Source organism: Hyperolius riggenbachi, chromosome 3 (genome assembly GCF_040937935.1).
Source record: "Hyperolius riggenbachi isolate aHypRig1 chromosome 3, aHypRig1.pri, whole genome shotgun sequence".
Classification (NCBI taxonomy): domain Eukaryota; kingdom Metazoa; phylum Chordata; class Amphibia; order Anura; family Hyperoliidae; genus Hyperolius; species Hyperolius riggenbachi.
Window position 1 is genome coordinate 58,604,972 of NC_090648.1, and position 20,602 is coordinate 58,625,573.

General features: G+C 40.7%; 1 pseudogene; it reads left to right on the plus strand.

Moving 5' to 3' along the window:
- The window catches only part of LOC137562633 (zinc finger protein 585A-like), a 177,709-nt pseudogene extending 167,166 nt beyond the window's left edge, over positions 1-10,543 (plus strand).
- The last annotated feature ends 10,059 nt before the right edge of the window (positions 10,544-20,602 follow it).

A 20,602-nucleotide genomic window follows, 5' to 3' on the forward strand; every position in this document is an offset into this window, starting at 1 on the left:
CTGTCGAGTGACTGATAACAGCCGGTTTGCCTGGTCCGCTTGGCGGATCCTTTGGGACCAACTGTCGTTCAAATGACTGTTAGTTCTGTACATGTTAACAGACGACTTCCTGTCGTTTGTCCAACTACAGTAATAGTCATTCAAACACAGTTGTTTGATCAGTGCTTTGATCTAGTCCATTGTCCAGTCAAACGACATGTAAACTAGGTGAATTTAGCATATCAGCCGTTCTGTTGGTCTGTGTATACATGACGTTTGAACAACTTGTTATTTGCACATTAAGTCGTTCAAACGACCGGTTGGAATGACAATCAGGCAAAAATCAGATGTGTGTACGTACCTTAAGGCTTAGCTGTTCCAGAAATGTAAATCTACTTGTTACCGTGCACAAGGTAGGCATTAATTAAATGCAGAGTGTTCTTTTCTCATTGTTTGCATTAGACACAGCTCTGCAGAGGGTAAAGAAGGAGGAATTTGTAGCTCTTAAAAGGTTTTTGTATGCAGGTGTTGTTTCTCCAAACAAGCTCAAGGGGAAGCATGTATCTAAAGCAGACATTCACCACATACTGGGGAACTGTAGAGTCTAAATAGGTCCTTAGCGAATGTAAATAAACAAGGCCTTTGTGTGTGATGGTGTAAAGCTCTCTCTTGAAGTGAATTCTTAGGATTCGTTCACACTTCCAAAGCATGTCGATTGTCAGGGATTAGCACCTGATCCCCTTGGGGGACATTGCTGGGCTGGGCTACAGACATGTGTCAGCTGTGCAATGGGGAAGGGTGGGTGGGTACAGCCTTGGGGGCATCTAGACTGGACCATGGAGATATGGAACATGGTGGCCTGTTCTGATCAGCCATAATTCTTTTAGATTATTAGGGCGGCTGTGTGTGAGTTTATTTCTTTCTGTAGAATTTTCAAGTATATGAAAGGTACACCTCAAATTAAAGCTGCCATGTTCTCCTTTAAGGAATGTCAGTATATATTCTGCTGATCTTTCTGGCTTCAGACATTCAGCATATGTTAAGTGTGGTCAAAGTTTAGTCAGAACACCTGATCTCATTCTAGGCCTGTGGCATTAATCATTAACGGCAGAGGACCAAAAATACACCCAAATGATAAGTATTGTTTAACCACTTCCCATTTAGAGGATTTTTCTCTTTAACCTCCATGGCAATAGCCCCGAGTCAGACTTGGGGTGGAAAAAAAGAAGCCAGGAGCGATAAACCCAAGCCTGATTTGGGATAGCCGCCAGGAGGTCTGTGCAGACCCTTAAAGGACAACTGAAGTGAGAATATGGAGGCTGCCATATTTATTTACTTTTTAAAAAAATTCTAGTTGCCCGGCAGTTCCACGGCAGCCTTGCTGATCTATTTGGCTGCAGTAGTGTCTGAATCACACCAGAAACAAGCATGCCTCTATTCTTGTCATAATGTCAGAAACATCTGATCTACTGCATGCTTGTCAGGGTCTGTGGCTAAAGGTTTTAGAGGCGGAGGATCAGCCGGACTGCCAGGCAACTGGTATTGCTTAAAGGGAAATAAATATGGCAGCCTCCTTTAAGCACAGCGGGCATTTCACCTCACCATCCTCCGGTGGACAGACACTGGGAGTCATTCTCCTTCTGGTCCTCAAAGGTTCTGGAACCCTCTGGTGAGATCAGTTTGTCATCATGACGACAAACCGCAATCTCACTACAGGATTGCAACGCCACCCACACACCAGAGGAAGAATAGCAGCGCTGGGTCCCAGGGAGGTGAATAAGTGCAGGGCTGCAGCGGATCTCTCTGTGGTATATTTTTTTCCCTGGATTTAGGGTGTAAAAGTGTGCAAAATAATTGCTTTGCTTTTAGACTCTAAAATCCGGAAATAATCATCATGTGATACTATATAAATACATTAGGAATAATAATAATAACATTGATTATCTAAGTACATTTCAGTCTGTCAGGGGGTGAGATGTAAGTGAACAATCAATTAGTAATGAGGTACTACCTCCTAAAATTGGTCCAAAGACAACTAAACCAGTGAAATGGTCATAGGCACCCAATGCTATATTTTGGGATTGAGAGCTAGCTTATCTGGTCCATTCACAAAGAAGTGCTACTGTTGTGCAAAACCCTGGTAATCTCAAGTTAACCATGGAAGACAGGTGTCAGAACGCACCATCTAAGTCCTTATTATATTCAAATATATGTTAGTGCCCAAGCTGCAAAATGAAAATATAAAAATTCATGAAAGATTCTAATGGTGGCTATACATGGTACAATTTTTCATTTTTTTCGATTAGAGAATTTAGTTTGATTATTCCGTTAGATCGAATACAAAGATTTTTCCAGTATGTCCGATCAGATTTTTCTCGCAAAAAACGGGATAATCGGTCGAATTTCTTGATCGAAAAAAAAAATATTTTCAACTTTCATTTGATTCGATCATTTAGATCGAATAAATGGGAAAATTGAACGTTTTTATTGTATCATGTATGGGCACCATAAGAGAGATTTAGAGGAGAACACGTTCCAATTAAATGTAGTGCTGAACATAATATTATGCAAGCAGATAACACTGAAACTGTCTATATTCTACTGACCAATACATTGTATTCATGCATTGTTATGTTAGTGAAGAATTTCCAACTTAGATCAGTTCCTTCCATTTGTCTTTTGTGGAATTTTAATGAAGTCAGCACATTGCTGAGTGGGGTGAGTTTAAATAAAGAGATCTCAAAACTGTCCTTTCTTATGCTGGGAATACACAATGAGATTTTTCAGCAGATTTACTGTCCGATCATTTCTGATCGATTTTCTGATCATTTCTCTGATCGATTGCTATTGACTTCTATCAGAAATCGATCATAAAAACGATTGTACATCAAATCGGACCTGACAGAAATTATCTATTGAACTATCTGCCAAAAAAATCTCATGGTGTATTCCCAGCATTACTTTTGTAAACACACCTTTTCTTAATAACAATGAACCTTTTTTTAACCAATCAACCAATCCACCTCATGTTACTATATGGTGGAGAAGTGAATATAAAATGGGTCAGACCTCAGTCATACAGAAGGCTTACAGTGAGATCACAGGAATAGGGGGTCCCAATACTACTTTTTACCAGGTAATTATAACCATTCTGACTTCTTCAGCTGCATGGTTTGGTCTAAATGCATTAGTACTGCATAGTAATATTTTGATATCTGTCATTTGTACTGTTAGGAGGAAATATAAATGATGTTGATACTTTTATTATTATGCAAAACAGTCCTCTCTATGTTTGACTTTAATGACTGGATGGCACGTGTGATTGATTTTATACTGTACACAAGTGAACCTGTCAGGGAAAAAACACTGACACTGGCTGTGTTAGGCCTGAGCTATACAGGAGAGAGTTTTACATTATTTTTTTTGCTTGTGATCAAGAGATTTAACTGTTGACAGTTGCTCTTTAAATCAATTATGTTTATTATTTTTTAAATTAATAAAAAATTGCATTGTGCATAAAGGATGTAAATCACAATCACTGCCATTACAGATAAACTCTCAAATGTTCACTCAAATTATCCCATGTAGTACTAGCATCACGCTAGTGCTACATGGGATAATTTGAGTGAACATTTGGTCACCATTTGTAGGCAGATCATGTAACATTTAAAAGTGGGTATGATAATCTAAAATTTCAGATACAGGTATAATAATAAGTAAAGACTGACCGGCAAGGGATCAAAAAGAAGAGAAGATCTAAAACTGAGTAGCCATAGGGTGAATCGCTTAGCATCAAGAGGAGTACGAACAAGCGACAAGTGTCATATTATTTTGGATGTTCTGTGATAACAACTAAAAATGAATACCTAAAACCGACTGGCAGCTGAAAATATTCTTTAGTGGAACCTCAGCTGCAATACCATCTGTACTGGATTTAAGGAGCTTTTATGATGACACTTTCCAGAAATTCCCTTCTTGCCAGAAGAGCAATTAGATGCACAGGGGAAGTCGATTCACTAGTGCAAAACATTAAAACGCCTACCTGCCAGTTTCTGTGAAAAGCAACGTGAATTGCTTATGTTTTTACAACACATAAAAACAAAGTGATTAAGCTGAAACAATGTTTGCCTTCAATATAGGGAGATAACCTGAACACAATTTTTCTCAACAAAGAAACAGAGAATGTTTCACATTAATCCCATGCAATACATAAAGACACTCTGAAAATATTGAGTTTTTCCTCAACAAAAGTTGAATTGCCCTTGTCATTTCCAGAAAAAAAGTCAAGTCTTCTATGCAAACTATATTTATCAAGAGGACATCTGATATGAGGCGCTTTAGCACTACGGTATTGATTACAAAGCAGTAAAAGATACTGGAGAATATAGATGAGCATGAATAAACAATAGCAAAACTATCTGCCTTTTCAAGGTGCAAAAAGAAGCCTAAAAAAAAAAAAAATTAACGTTATTTATTTTTGGGGTCAAATTTAGCACTTTTTTGCTAAGAAAGGTTTGCACACAAATTTGAATTTTAAAATATAACACTAAATTTAACCAGAAACGATAAACAACTACTCATATTTTAGAATTTTAAATGAAATGCAATTTATTAATTTAATGTAAATTAAATGACTAGTTGTCTACACCAGGGATGGTCGTAGTCAGCCAACTTCGCTACGCTGGAACTATGCGTAGTTCTGCGCTTTGCAAACTACGGGTTAAAAATCAAAAGATTCGCTACGTTTGCATTTCGTAGACTACGCATTAAAATACGGGAGCTTTGCGTAGTGCGAAGTGTAGTATATGCGGACGCTTATGCCCTTATGTGGAAACATTTCTGCATTAATCTGCTAAATATGCGCATGCGTGAACCAATATATGTGTACATTCCACCTTCCAATGTGGAATTGTATACGCATAGAAGGGCAATAATATTTCTGCGCATGCGAAATAAAAAACAATGATCTGTACACAGAAAAATAGACGTGGTTACCGCACGCATAGTTGACTTCGCAATACATATGTCAACTACGCGTAGCGGGCGAAGCTTCAAATAGCGGTACTACGACTACGCGTAAATACGTAAGCGGAGTTTTTAACCACTTAACATCTGTCGTTTTCAGCTTATGCATCCGAGCAATGTTCACCTCCCATTCATTAGCCTATAACTTTATCACTACTTATCACAATGAACTGATCTATATCTTGTTTTTTCCGCCACCAATTTGGCTTTCTTTGGGGGGTACATTTTGCTAAGAGCCACTTTACTGTAAATGCATTTTAACAGGAAGAATAAGAAAAAAAATGAAAAAATTCATTATTTGTCAGTTTTCGGCCATTATAGTTTTAAAATAATACATGCCTCCATAATTAAAACCCACGTATTGTTATTGCCCATTTGTCACGGTTATTTCACCATTTAAATTATGTCCCTATCACAATGTATCGCGACAATATTTTATTTGGAAATAAAAGAGCTTTTTTCCGTTTTGCATACATCACTATTTACAAGCTTATAAAAAATAAAAAAAAATAGAGAGAAATATTTCATCTTTACATAGATATTTAAAAATTTTAGACCCTTAGGTAAATATTTGTGTTTTTTTTTTTTTTTTTTTTTTAATAGTAATGTTTTTTGTTTTTTTTTATTAAACATTTTATGTGGGCATTTTTGGGAGGGTGGGATATAAAAGTGTTTTATTTGGGGAAATATTGGTGTATTGTAATGTTTTTGGGTATTTACTTGTAGTTTTACTTTTTGGCCACAAGATGGCAATCTCGATTTTTTTTTTTACATGACGTCACTCTAAGCGTACAATGTACGCTTAGAGGGACACAGCTTCAGAAAGAGCGAAGCTTCCGAGAGAAGCTGTCGCTTTTTCAGCGGGGGAGAGGAATCAATGATCGGGCTCCATAGCCTGATACATTGATTCTGTGGCTACCGACTCCGCGGCCAGGAGTGCGCGTGCACGCGCGCGATCGGCCGCGGGAGCGCGCCTGTCCTCCTTGACGTTTTTATACGTCAAGGAGGACAAAGTGGTTAAACTTTGCCTACTAACTACGATGTGTAGTTGCAGACTACGCCGCATAGATTTGCACTGGCGTAGTTTATGAGTAACCCTGGTCTACACCATAATTAATTTTTTTTTTATTTGTTTAGAATGAAAACTGAATAAAATGTATAAATAACATCAATACACAGCAGCACAGCTTGCAGGGAATATGAAACGTTGCTAATTAGGAGAGGTCACCTGATAGAACATACATAGAGCTAACACATTAGAAATTATAATCTTGTGCTATTGTATATCAGTCATTCATACATTCACATATCAAATATATTTTAGTGCCAGAGCTACAAAAAAAATAAAAATAAATAAAGGTTCCACTTAGGGTACGTTTCCACTTGAGCGGCGCGATTTGCTCGCGGAAACCGCGTCAACAAATCTGCATGCGGTTGCGGATTCGTTGACGTTTCCATGCGGATTTTCATGCGGAATCGTCCGCGGTTTTAACGACGCGATTTTAACCATGTCAATGCCGGCAAGCATTGACATGGGTTTTTGGACGCAATCGCACGCGGAAACGCCGGGAAAACCGCAAGACTAAAGAGCTTGCGGTTTTCCTATTTAGTTACGTTACCGACGATTCGCGTGCGGGTGTGCGGCGTGCAAATTCTGACGGCTCTGCTGTGCAGATTTTTTCTGCATAGCGAGCCGCACAGAATTCCTGACAAGTGGAAACAGCGCCATTCACTTGTATTGGTTGAGCGAATCTGCATGCAGGAAACACATGCAGATTCGCTCGAGTGGAAACGAGCCCTTAAAGATACACATATTTAACTAAGATTCTAAGACAGATTTAGAGGAGAGTACTTTCCAGATTTGTGAGTTTGGTACTGAACATTTGTTTTCTGTATGGGCAGAACACTGAAACTGTCCATCCTCTACTGACCTATACATTGTATTCATCTATTGTTATGTTAGTGATGGATCTTCAGCTTAGATCATGCCTTCAATTTGTTTTTTGTTTATACTGTAAAATGTTAATGAAGTTAGCAACTTGCTGGATAGGGGTGAGTTTAAATAAAGAGTCTGGAAACTGTCCTTTCATACCTCTGTAAATACACTTTTTGTTGTTAACAATAAGCACATTTTATCCAATCCTAAACCACTCCCTGTTGGTAAATGGAGGAGAAGTGAATATAAAATGGGTCAGACCTCAGTCAGGCAGAAGGTTCGCAGATCACAGGAATAAGGGGACCCAATACTACTTTGCTCCAGGTAACTATAAACATACTAATTTTCTCAGCTGTAATATAGATCTAGATACAATAAAGTTAGGATTGTATTGTGTTATTTAGCTTTTTTTAGATTGTACTGTTAAGAGAAATCATCAATTATGTTAATACGTTTGATATTATACAAAAAATGGCTTTTGAATGTGTGATCATTATAACTGGATGGCACATGTCTGATTACACTGTAAAAAAATGAGTGAGGGAAAATACTGATGTTGCCAGTGTTAGACCAGTGTTAGGCCTGGGCAGTACAGGAAAATATTTTTTTTTGCTTGTGATCAAGAGATTTAATTTCTTGCTGAAAGTTTCTCTTTGTATCAACTATGTTTATTATTTTTTAAGATTAATTGTAAATAAAATTGTGCATAACGAGTGTAATTGAAATCACAAGATGTTATGGAAGCACAAGGTTACCCTGTATAACCCCCTAGATATAATATCCTTTAAGAGCGCTCCCTGGCAAGGGCCTATACAAAGATGGCAGCCACAGCCAGCCTTCCTACTCATGTTAAACTAATCTGGCAGCTGGAGAGTGCATTCTCTATATATTTAAAATAAGTGTGTGTTTATTTGAGTGCGCTGATTACTGTCATTTTGAATATCATTCAATATATTGTAATGTTATCTAAGCGTTAGTAAATTGTGTGCCACTATTGCCATCACTTAATCATCTCTAACACGTCCTAATGTTGAATTAACCCATACCTCCTAACACTATCATATCTAATCTTTTACTAACCTCTCTGAAAACACTAACCTTCCTGTAACTAAGCCTAAACCTAACATTCAACCCCATCCCTTAACATTAACCCTGCTATAACTACACCTAGCACTAATCTCTTAGCCAAGCTCTTCAACCAGTATCCTACATGGCAGCCAACAACAGTACTTTGCTATATTTTTATCAGATAACAGTATTTGGCTAAACCTGCACTGCACTTAATCTAGAGTTTGGCTATATAACACCCCAACACTGATTTTGCACTCCCATGCTAATATGCATGCTATGCAAATAAGCAGAATACAGCTACCCAATTTGATTGCTTAGCACACCATAGTCACAAATTTACACTGAGGTTTATAGCAGCTAAGTGGAGCCGCTGGAGCGCACACGCAGGAGGCGGGGGAGTGTCCGTACTTCTGGCGTCATGATGCGACGCCAGAAGCGAAGATTACAGGACATACTGCGCATGCGTGGCGCAGTATGTCCGGGTCAGGGGTCAGAAGAGTCGGCCAGTACCGGGAGCTGTGGCTGACGATCGGGACCCGACGGCAGGGAGCGAGGGGAGCGGTGAGTATGTACTTTTCTTTCCCTACACATTGCAGTTTTTATCTCTCAGCAGCCTTTCGGCTGCAGTATCCTTTAAGCATTTCCACATGCGGAAATGCTTTATGAATGATACCCATAGACTTTAATGCAAAGCCTGCATGCAGCAAGTTAGAATAACGCGACCCATTACCCCATAGAATTGTATGGGCATAAGTTGACATGCAGAATTTTTCTGCAATGCAACTGTGAGCACTGTGAACCTATCCTTTAGGATAGGTTCATGGTGGTCACTTGAATAACACACCCTGTACAATGTTTTATAATGCGTTTGAACTGCAATGGAGACTGGACATAGACTATATGCAGCAAGTTAGAGTAACATGATCTGTTACAATGCAGTAATGTGAAGAGCCCCATGGAATTGTGTGGGCAGTGAGTTGGCATGCAGAATTATCATGCAACACAATTGAGTGCTGTGAACAGGGCCTCAATGCACACATCTAAAATGTTTTTCTTTTTACTGTGTAAAAGTAATCCTATTATGAGATCATATTGTATCTTTTCTTGTGTTCTGGCTGTGAACACTTTTCTTTTTAATTTGAGTGAATAGAACATTGAGTGATCTTGGAGCAGAAGATTTCCTTGGAACATTAAAATTATTATATTTCTGAATACAACATCAGCATGTGCAATGTCAGCATTTAATCAATTAATTTAAATGGCATTTTTTTTGAGATGACGATTTTTCAGTGTAACTCTTGTAAATGATGATCTAATTAAAAACAAGCTGCATTATAAGCTGCCCCATGCTAATTTGAAATGCCTGACATGATTATTATATGAAGTATAGTTTTGTAGTGTGTGTGTGTGTGTGTGTGTGTGTGTGTGTGTGTGTGTGTGTGTATCCGACTATACTGTCAAAACCTTTCGTAAAATATGGTAAAAATAACATAATTATTTCATTGCAGGGGCAGTAAAAAGCTGAATTCCTGAAAATATCTGACAACAAAATGGATCTCCAGCAGCACATGATGAGTCACAGAGGAGATAAGCCACATCAGTGCTCAGAGTGTGGGAAAAGCTTCACTCGTCCATCACATCTTATTTCTCACCAGAGGATCCACACCGGGGAGAAGCCATTTTCTTGTCCTGAATGTGAGAAATGTTTTGCCACGAAATCATACCTGAAAGCTCATCAGAGGATTCATACTGGAGAGAAACCTTTTTCCTGCTCTGAATGTCAGAAATGCTTTACCGTGAAATCAAGCCTCACAGTACACCTGAGGATTCATACAGGAGAGAGGATTTTTTTATATTCAGAATGTGACAAATCTTTCAATCACATATTAGACCTTAAAGAACACCAGATGATCCATACAGGAGAGAAGCCATTTTCCTGATCTGAATGCCGGAAATGTTTTACCAGAGAATCAATGCTCATAACTCACCAGAGGAATCACACTGGAGAGAAGCCGTTTTCTTGCTCTGAATGTGAGAAGTCCTTCAGCACTCAAAAAATCTTCAACATCCATCTCCGGATTCACACAGGAGAGAAGCCATATAAATGCACTGAATGTGACAAATGCTTCGCACAGCAGGCAAATCTTACTCGGCATCAGAGAACTCACACAGGAGAAAAACCATTTAAATGTACAGAATGTGACAAATGCTTCACACAGGAGGGAAATCTTACTCGGCATCAGAGAACTCACACCGGAGAGAAACCATATAAATGCACGGAATGTGACAAATGCTTCACACATGAGACAAATCTTACTCAGCATCAGATAACTCCCACAGGAGAAAATCCATTTAAATGTACAGAATGTGACAAATCCTTCATACAACACACACATCTTACTCGGCATCAGAGAACTCACACAGGAGAAAAGCCATTTAAATGCACAGAGTGTGATAAGTGTTACTCTGATCATTCAAATTTTACTAAGCATCAGAGAACTCACACAGGAGAAAATCCATTTAAATGTTAAGAATGTGATAGATGTTTCTCGCAGAATATAGATCTTACTCAGCATCAGAGAACTCGCACAGGAGAAAAGCCATATTGTTGCTCAGAATGTGGCAAAAGCTTCTCTCAACAGTCAAATCTGGGAAGAAGAAAATACATGAGCGAGTGGATGTGGGCCTGTAAACTAATTTCAATGAACATTTTTGTTGTAATATCACAGGATTATGACTTTTAATCAAAAAATTTGATTTTAAATATACATTTCAAGAAGCTTATTTAGCTTCGGAGAACATGGATACACAGGAAGCTTGTGGTTTTTGGTGATTTATTACAAAAACTGCAGATAAAGTGAACTTTGATCAGCTATTACACTGAAACCTAACTGATTTCTAATTTTTTTTTTCATTTTTTTGCACAATAGACAGTAATAATATAAGGGTATCAATCTAATCAGTGTTTTATTTACTGTTAAAGGACCTTTGAAATCCATGTCTATGTATACTTATAAAATGTGCATTTTTCAAAGTGTAATATGCCTTTAGAAAAAAAAATTTCCTGTCACTGTTACTTGCAGTAGTTTGTAAAAATCTAGCAGGTCTAACAGGTGTTGGATTAACCTCTAAACGACCACGTCACGCCAATTGGTATGAACGTGGTGGCTCACCCAGGACCGCTTAACGCTGATTGGTGTCAAGTCTTGGGGGCGTGTTTCACACACATCTCCGCTTGAATGACGATGCTCTGCTCCGTCATCAGTCTCCCATCAGCAGCCCCCCTGGGAGGCAGAGAAGCGATCCGCTATCATATAACAGACGATTGCTGTCATTGGCTGACTGGGGGAGGGAGGAAGGGTGGGTAAAAACAAATTATAAAACAAATAGGCATATTTATTCAAAAAATAAACAAATAATAATAAAAAAGCAAACAAACACTGCAGCACCAATCAGAGCAAACCAACAAAAAGCTCTGTTGGGGGCAGAAAATGGGGGAATCACTTGCATGCTGAGTTGTACGGCCTTGCAGCGAGCCCTTAAAGCTGCAGTGGCCTAAATTGTAAAACATTGCCTGGTCAATAGGGGGGTGTAAGCCTATGGTCTTTAAGTGGTTAATACATCTCCTCATAGGGGATTCATATGTTTTTCTTTATTTTTGAAAGCACTAACTGAATGGCAGGCACTCAGTCCAGCTACCAATGTAGTGCAGAAACGTGTAGTGAGCCTGGCCAACATCCTTTCCAAGGAATGCTTTTGTAAAGAATAAAAGAAATATTGAGAATCCCACATGAGGAGATGAAATAATCCAAAATCTGTCAGATTTCAATTACCTACTGTGAGCGGCAGCTATTGTACTTCTTAGAAGTATGTGTAAGCATTTATTTTAAATGTTTTTTTTGTGGTAGTTGTTTATGATCTGTAAATGTATCTTCCAATCTGTTGTTTACATTAATTGAACATGATTATCCATGTATTTCAATATTTGCATAGAGGTGTTTGGACAATTGGTTTAAAAAATGTCATTTTGGCCCTTGTTGAGTATTGGTGGGGGATAGTTAAAATAGTTTACGTGTATGTTGATTTTATCTGCTCATTGATTTGTTGATGTGTTTTAAGTTAACTTTAATAAAACCTGTAATTTCTTTAGTATTTTGCAGTGCTGGAAATATTATTTGCATTGTTATTCTATGAAATGAGCCTTTAGAATGATTGCCAAAGCATTGTCTAATAAAAAATACAAATATTGGTCAGACCAGTGTTGCCTCTCTGCCATAGTAGGATGCAGTAAACAGTAATAAAACGGCAGCAAAAACAGAATAGAGTATACTTCAACACTACAATACAAAAAGTACGAGTAAGAAAAACTAGTATGTACAAATAGTAAATGTATACGATTTTAATCAGAAAATGCACCAACAAATAAATAGAGACAAAGGATTGACTGAAAACCAAAAAATCAGCCACTCTCCTAAAGTGAGAGGGAAAAAAATGCACGTTCAAAAAATAAAGGGGGAGGCGAAATGTCGGCTGCATGCGTTATGCACTGGAAACCCAAATGCAGTGCAGAGACTACAGATCGCTGGACAAAGTTTGCAAATGTATAGGTCAAACAGTCAAACACTGAAATAGATGCACAAAGAGGAAATGTCTATGCTGGTATTCATAGGCGTACCTATGAATATGCCATCGGGAGACTTGGATGCAGGGTAAGCCAATATACGGCTTACTCTGCTCCTGCACAAATCCCGGTGGCGTTAATTACTATTCCCCCTCCAGGTCAACTCGGATGGTAGGGAATTATGTAATTCGGCTTCCAGCTATTGCTGGTTCCAAATTACTGTGTTTCAAAAGTAACTTAATCTCTGTCTTCTGACGGCGCCAAAGTTACTCACTGTGCGTTGCTATAGCCGTAATTCCTATTGAAGCCTATGGTGGCACCGGCTGTGCCCAAATCTCTTGCGCTGTTTTAACAGAGCTCGATTCCTAGGAGCTATCCGTAGCAGTCTTTAGGGTCAAAAGTGACCATTGCTGATATAGTTAGGAGTAAATGTTTATGAAGCTTGCTATTGTACAAATCATAGTGCAAATAGTAGAGCAGGTACTGTTGGGCCAGTGCCAGGCAATCCTTGGCATCAAAGGGATCAAAAATTATTAGTGGAGCTTACCAATCACTAATCAATATCGCTGGAGGTTAGAAAGGAACTGCTCAATCTGTGGGTGTCCCGTCTGGTGACTACTCAGGAGAGACTAGCACTGTTGAAAGCTGTGATGTGTAAAGTGCTGGGTCAGCTTACAAGTTTTAAAAGCTAAATGTCTTTCTTTTGTTTTTTTCACTGGTATGTGGTGGTACAGGGGTGCTGCTTGGCCCAGACAAACATAAAGCAGCGATCACCCACAGCAGGTGAAGCAGATCATTTTGGCACTCGTACTGCCCCGCTTTGCACCTGACCGGGGCGCCGCCATAGACATAATGTTATTATTTCAATAGCCGCACAAGGGTAATTACTGATCCCCCTGAGTTGCTACAACTCGTAGGGGGAATAGTAATTAAGGCTATTTGGCAGCAAGGTGAGCCATCAGTCAGCTCACCTTGTGCCAAAAAGACCGAGCGATGAAATGCCATGTAAGCCACAGCAGGGGCCTCTAATGCTGCCGAGGCTTTCCTGTCTGTTACTTGTATGGCTGCTGCTGCCTCCCCATCATTCACACACAGACCTCAGATCAGCGGTAATGTAAACAGAGGAAAGAGTGGCGCAGTGACTACTGCAGTTGTGGAAGTGAGGTCATTTCTGTATTTGAAGTGTGCCATATGGTTACTGCTCTCAACTATTTGTGTCATGCATGATCTGGAGGTCTGTGAATGTTGGTGATAGGGAGGTTGCAGGAAGATGGATACCCCCCCCCCCCACTGACACCAATGCCCTACATGGGCAGGATTGGTGGAAGGACACTTTTGGCTACTTATACTGGGAGTGGCTATATAAACTGGAGGGACATCTTGTCTACCTATACTGGGGGTAACTCCCTATGCTGGGAGGGGTGCAATTTTGACTTCCTATCTATACTGAATGGCTACCTATTGGGGAGGGGGCACCTCTGGCTACCTATTATTACAGGGGAAGGGGCCTCTTACTGGCAAGGGTAGAAGGGCCACAAATTATGTGATATGCGAGGAGACAAAAACCTTAGCAGCACCCCTGTGGTGGTAGCTGTACATACATACATATGCAAATACAGAATACTGTATATCTATCTATCTATGTTTCTTGTATAATACATAATTCCTAGTAAAGGCATGAAGAACATTTGTGTGCTATTGATTTTAAAGTAGCACCTTCTGTACCGCGGTGCCAGGCTTAAGAGGTGTAATTTAATCTGGGAAGCTGCACACTATAGTTTAATAATACACATCATGTGGGTCAAGTGATGTTAGGAAGATTACATTGCATGTTTACATTCCCAGCTATGGTACTGACACTGGGAGAGAGCACATGTACATCAAAATAGTACATTAAAAAAAATATTGAGAAATTTGGGTAAACAATAAAGCACTTAATACTTACCATATTTTTGGGCGTATAAGATGCTCCAGAATATAAGATGCACCTACATTTACAGGGAAAAAAACAGGGGAAAAAATACTTAACCTGGTACATCTATTTTCCAGGAGCATCTTGTAAATGTTCTACTCCAATTATTGTGTTCTCCTGTGTCCCCCATGTGTCCTGTGTCACACATCTTTCCCCTGCTGTGCTCATGTGTTCCCAGCGTGTCCCTTTTTGTTTCAAGTGTGTCCCCTTCTGACTTCAGTGTGACCCCTTCTGTCCCCAGTGTGTAGCCTTCTGTTCCCCTTCTTTCCCCAGTGTGTAGCCTTCTGTTCCCCTTCTTTCCCCATTGTGTCCCATGTGTTTCTCCAGCTCCCTCTGTTACTCCACTACCCCCGTATCTCCACTTTTCCCCGTGTCTCCTTCTGAGCATGCATAATTAGCAGTGTCAGGAGCGTATGTCACCTAATCCATCCATCCCTTGGTGATTGCAGATCTGTTCTCTCCTGCACGGCTCCCCTAGTGACAGCTTATGCTGATGACGTGATCAGCAGAAGCCAACACTAGGGAGACATGCAGGAGAGAAGAGGTCTGCAATCACAGAGGAAGCCATGGATTAGGTGAAACATGCTCCAGACACTGCTAATTATACACAGGGGTACAAGAGGCTCAGGGGGTGAGCAGGAGACACAGGGGGAGACAGAGACACACAAGGGGACAATACAGGGAGTCCCTGACATCATGGTGTATTGGCGGTTCACATCGGCAGGCGTTCGTAAGTCAGGGAATCCCTGTATTCAGCATATAAAATGCAGGGATTTTTTTCTCCCCATTTTTTTAGGGACAAAAGTACCTCTTATATGGCAAAAATATTTTATTGGCATATTAAACAAACATGAATCGCAACACATTGGTCATATTAAAGGGAACCTAAATTTAAAACGTCCTTTCTGCTCTAAAAGATACACAACAGCATAATAACCTTTAAACAAAAAAAAAAACATTTCTTTGTTACAGCTGATACAAATCCTGCAATAAATCTTCAGTGTGTCTACTACCTGATTCATGGACACATTGTTAACCACCCTGGCGTTCTGATTAAATCGCCAGGGTGGCTGCGGGAGGGTTTTTTTTAAATAAAAAAAAAACTATTTCATGCAGCCAACTGAAAGTTGGCTGCATGAAAGCCCACTAGAGGGCGCTCCGGAGGCGATCTTCCGATCGCCTCCGGCGCCCAGAATAAACAAGGAAGGCCGCAATGAGCGGCCTTCCTTGTTTTGCTTATATCGTCGCCATAGCGACGAGCGGAGTGACGTCATCGACGTCAGCCGACGTCCTGACGTCAGCCGCCTCCGATCCAGCCCTTAGCGCTGGCCGGAACTTTTTGTTCCGGCTGCGCAGGGCTCAGGCGGCTAGGGGGGCCCTCTTTCGCCGCTGCTCGCGGCGAATCGCCGCTGCTCGCGGCGAATCGCCGCAGAGCGGCGGCGATCAGGCAGCACACGCGGCTGGCAAAGTGCCGGCTGCGTGTGCTGCTTTTTATTTGACAAAAATCAGCCCAGCAGGGCCTGAGCGGCAGCCTCTGGCGGTGTTGGACGAGCTGAGCTCGTCTAGACCGCTCAGCAGGTTAACTGCCTGTGCTTTCAAATGAGCTTATCTGCCATATCTGCCATGGCAGTCATGTGACACAGTGGGAAAGATCAGATTAAAACTTGTGATTAGACACAAGTGAGGGTAAATTAAACAGGCTAAACTCTTCAAATATATACGGGGTGCTTTTCTCTCTGTTTTCCTTCTGTATTGTGCAAGAGTTCGGGTCCACTTTAAGGCGTAACAATTTGATTCCATGCCTCTTGAAAAATAAACAGTTCATTACATTTGTGTTGTATAGCTGTAGTTGGTGCAGGTTTTCAGAACAGACAATTTGTGTCTATAACGAGGATAATAAAAAAAAGATACATATATAAATAACAGTAACCTCCATAGCATTATCAGACTCGTCATTGACTATGCTCCCAGTTCTACATTTCGACTCCTAGAACATCAAGAAACAGCACTTATCAGTTTTACTAATCTGGCTAAGGTTTAAGATTCATTTTTCCAATAACCCTCCAGGACAGGTGCTACATATGAGATTAGGGCCCGCCCCCAACAGGAAACACAAAGAACTAGCTCTCTATAAGTTCCACCTCTAATCTCTACCTGCCAGTTCTTTGTGTTTCCTGTTCCGGGGAACACCTAGCTCTCTTAGCTAGTTGTGGTCAGCAGCCAGGCAGTGCTGAGGCCATAAGAACTACTATAATGTAGCCCTGTCCTGATGGATATGGTGGCTACCTGGTATCCGGCGTCCGCTTTTGTGGAGGCTGAAGGCGGCTTTGGAGGCAGTCTTGGCGGAGGCTATCCGCGTGTCGGAAGGTGGCTAAACCTGGCGGAGGCGGAGAGGTAGCTGCTAGGTGGGAGTACGCTGAGCAGGGTGTCCGAGCGGAGCATGGGCAAGCCGGCTGTCAGCCATGTACTTCCGCCCTTACGGAAACGTCACGTCCGGTGACGTCATTTCCGCTTCCGGATCACGCGTCTGTCTAGAAGCCGCGGCGTCCATCCTCACACGCGGCTGATGTGTCGGAGGAGATGGACGCTAAACAGAAGACGGCAGATCAGGTAAGAGGCAGTGTCGGAGGACAGGTCGCCCGTCTGGTCTGCGAGGTCTGATGTTGCTATAGGCCGCAGTCTGGTCAATGGAGGTCTGCAGGGGGTACTTGTATTTGCCTATCTCTGTGGATCTTTTTTATAGCTTGAAAAGATATATATTGATCATGTGGGCGGCTGTTAAGGGTAAAGCAGTCTGGTTATATTACTCAGAGCACTCGGTTGTTTTTCTACTGATATAAGGATATGGTGAATATTACTATTTGGTCATTGTTACTTATATAGTATATGTGATGATTAATCTCATACTGAGGCAGAGCATGGCTTCATATGATTTGATATTATAGGCTGAACATAGATTGGCCTTCAGGATATATATGGTATTAACATTATATTATGGCATGATGTTAGAATAGCTGGTGATTTTACTGAAAAAGATGGTCTTAGGATAAAACATTGATTATGTTATTTGTATGTTTTCCTAGGATGCTATGGAGTCTGATAACTCTGATAGGCCCAGGAGTTGCATTCTATGTAACAAACCTTTACAACAACACTGGCCAAAAGCATCATGTCAGAAATGTATATCTAGTATCATTAATGAGGATAATACAGCTTCATGTAAAGATTTTATGTTCACCATGCGGCAAGAGATGGTGGAGACCTTTAAGGCATTTAGAGAGAGTCTACCAACTACCTCAGCACAAGATCAACAATCAGTGCGTCCTGTTAAACCCAAGAAGGCTACGAGTAAATCTCCCAGGATAATTTATTCCTCAGAGGAAGAGCAGGATAGTCACCATGACACTGGTGAACCAGAATCTAAATCTTCTGAAGAATTGTCAGATTATGAAGATCCTGATGATGCATTTAAGTCTTCTAGGTTTAAATTTGCTTCTGAAGAGACGGAGGAATTGTTGAAGGCAATTTACTCAACCCTTGATATACCCCAGAAAAAGATCTCTGAGAAATCCTTACATGATAAGTTGTATATGGGTATGGAGCCCTCTGAGCAACTTTGTTTCCCAGTCCACAATTCAATGAAAAATTTAATCACATTACAGTGGAAAGAACCCGATAAGAAATTGTTTATTTCAAAGGGATTCAAAAGGCGTTTTCCTTTCTCAGAAGAGGATGCTAAGTTATGGGAATCATGTCCCAAGCTGGATGCAGCTTTTAGTCAGGTTGAGAAGGATAATGAGTTAGCCTTTGAGGATTTGGGTCGATTAAAAGACCCAGGAGATAAGAGAATTGAATTCTCTCTAAAAAAGGCATGGTCAGCCTGTGCGACTAACTTTAAACCGGCTGCGGCGACAACTTGTGTGTCTCGCACCATGTCAGTATGGTTAGAGAGAATAAAGAAGTTGGTAGAGCAGGATGCCCCTAAAAAAGATATTTTAGAAGCAATTGAGGTTGTGGAAGGAGGCAATGACTATGTCATAGATGCAGCCTCAGAGTCTTTAAGGGTCACAGCTAAATCTACAGCATTAATAAACAATGCACGTCGGAATTTATGGTTAAAAACTTGGGAGGGTAGTCAAGCTTCCAAAGCTAGAGCCTGTAGTCTTCCCTTCCAGGGAAAGTTGTTGTTTGGCCCTCAACTCCAAGAAGTATTGGAGCGGACAGCCAGCAAGAAAACTACATTTCCTAAAAAGAGGAAGTTTGAGCCGAAAAAGAGACCGTTTTTTCGGAGGAATCAGACACAGGGCAGAGATCAACAGAGGCGTAAGCCTTGGATGGGTAATAAGGCGTTTACCAAGAAAAATCCGCTCTTTAGAGCAGCGGAAGATAAAGATAAGCCATGACGCCAACAAGGTGGGAGGAAGGTTAAAAGCATTCCTATTAGGTTGGAAAGAAATAACAAGAAACAAATTTATTCTAGATCTAGTAGAGAATGGATACAAAATTCAGTTTTCCAGTCCTCCTCCCAAACGATTTATTGTTACTCAGGCTCCAAAAATACCAGAGGAAAGGAGGGCCATGCGACAGATTGTGAAAGATATGCTCGCAAGAGATGTGGTTTGCACAGTGCCTTCCGATCAGGAGGGAGAAGGATTTTATTCCAGAGTGTTTCTGGTAAAAAAGCCCACGGGGCAGTATCGATTGATACTAAACCTCAAACCTTTGAATCCTTTCATAAGGTACGAGAGATTCCGAATGGAGACGGTTTTCACAATGCGAAACCTTCTATCCCCAAATTGTTTTATGATCAATATCGATCTAACAGATGCCTATTGGCATATCCCAATAAGAAAAGAGTCTCAAGTTTTCCTTCGGTTCAGTGTAAAGACAAGTGTAGGTCTGGAACATTTTCAATTTTGCTGTCTCCCATTCGGAATCTCGTCGGCACCCAGAATTTTTACAAAAGTCATGGCAGAGATTGTGGGAGCTCTACACCTGAAGGGAATTTTAATAATTCCTTATTTGGACGATTTGTTGGTGGTAGCCGACAGCATACAGAGTCTGGAGAACCACAAGGAGATGGTGATAGGACTATTGGAGCAAACCGGGTGGTTAGTGAATCATCAAAAGTCTTACCTAGTCCCAACACAAGAAATTCAGTTTTTGGGGTTCAGGATAGATTCCATTTCACAAAGATTGTATCTCCCTCAGGACAAGATAGTAAAACTTCAGAAAATGATACAGCAATGTCAGGAGGAAGTTATTACAACAGTAAGGCAGGTAATGAGACTGATCGGTTTTTTAACCTCCACAGCACCTTCAGTATATTGGGCACTGAAACATATAAGACCTCTTCAGCAATGGCTTCTACACAACTGGAAGGGAGCTCATACAGCTTTAGACCAAACTCTTTGCATACCAATAGAGGTAAAACAGACATTAGATTGGTGGATTCAGGAAAACAATCTTACACAAGGTCGACTGTGGAGGTGTCCAGTAACAAAGATCCTAACGACAGATGCCAGTCTCACAGGTTGGGGGGCCCACATAGAAGGCATCTGTTTACAGGGTACTTGGTCAAAGGAGGTAATGTCGCAATCATCAAATTTCCGAGAACTACTTGCAGTAAAGGAAGCTTTGATACAAACGACATACAGATTAAACGGCCACCATCTACAAGTCCGTTCGGACAACATTACAGTTGTAATGTACTTGAACAAACAAGGAGGAACGAGATCAGATCAGCTTCTAGGGCTGGTGCTGCAGATATTAGACTGGGCAGAGCAGAATCTTCAGTCAATCTCAGCAGTTCATCTCAAGGGGTCTCTAAATACTATGGCAGATCTATTAAGCAGAAAGAAGATGTCAAATTCAGAGCTAAGTCTAAATCCAAAAATATTCAGAGAATTGACACAGAGATGGGGACATCCCCAGATAGATCTGTTTGCCAATTGGGAAAACACGCACTGCACCCGGTTCTTCTCTCTAGACCCAAGAG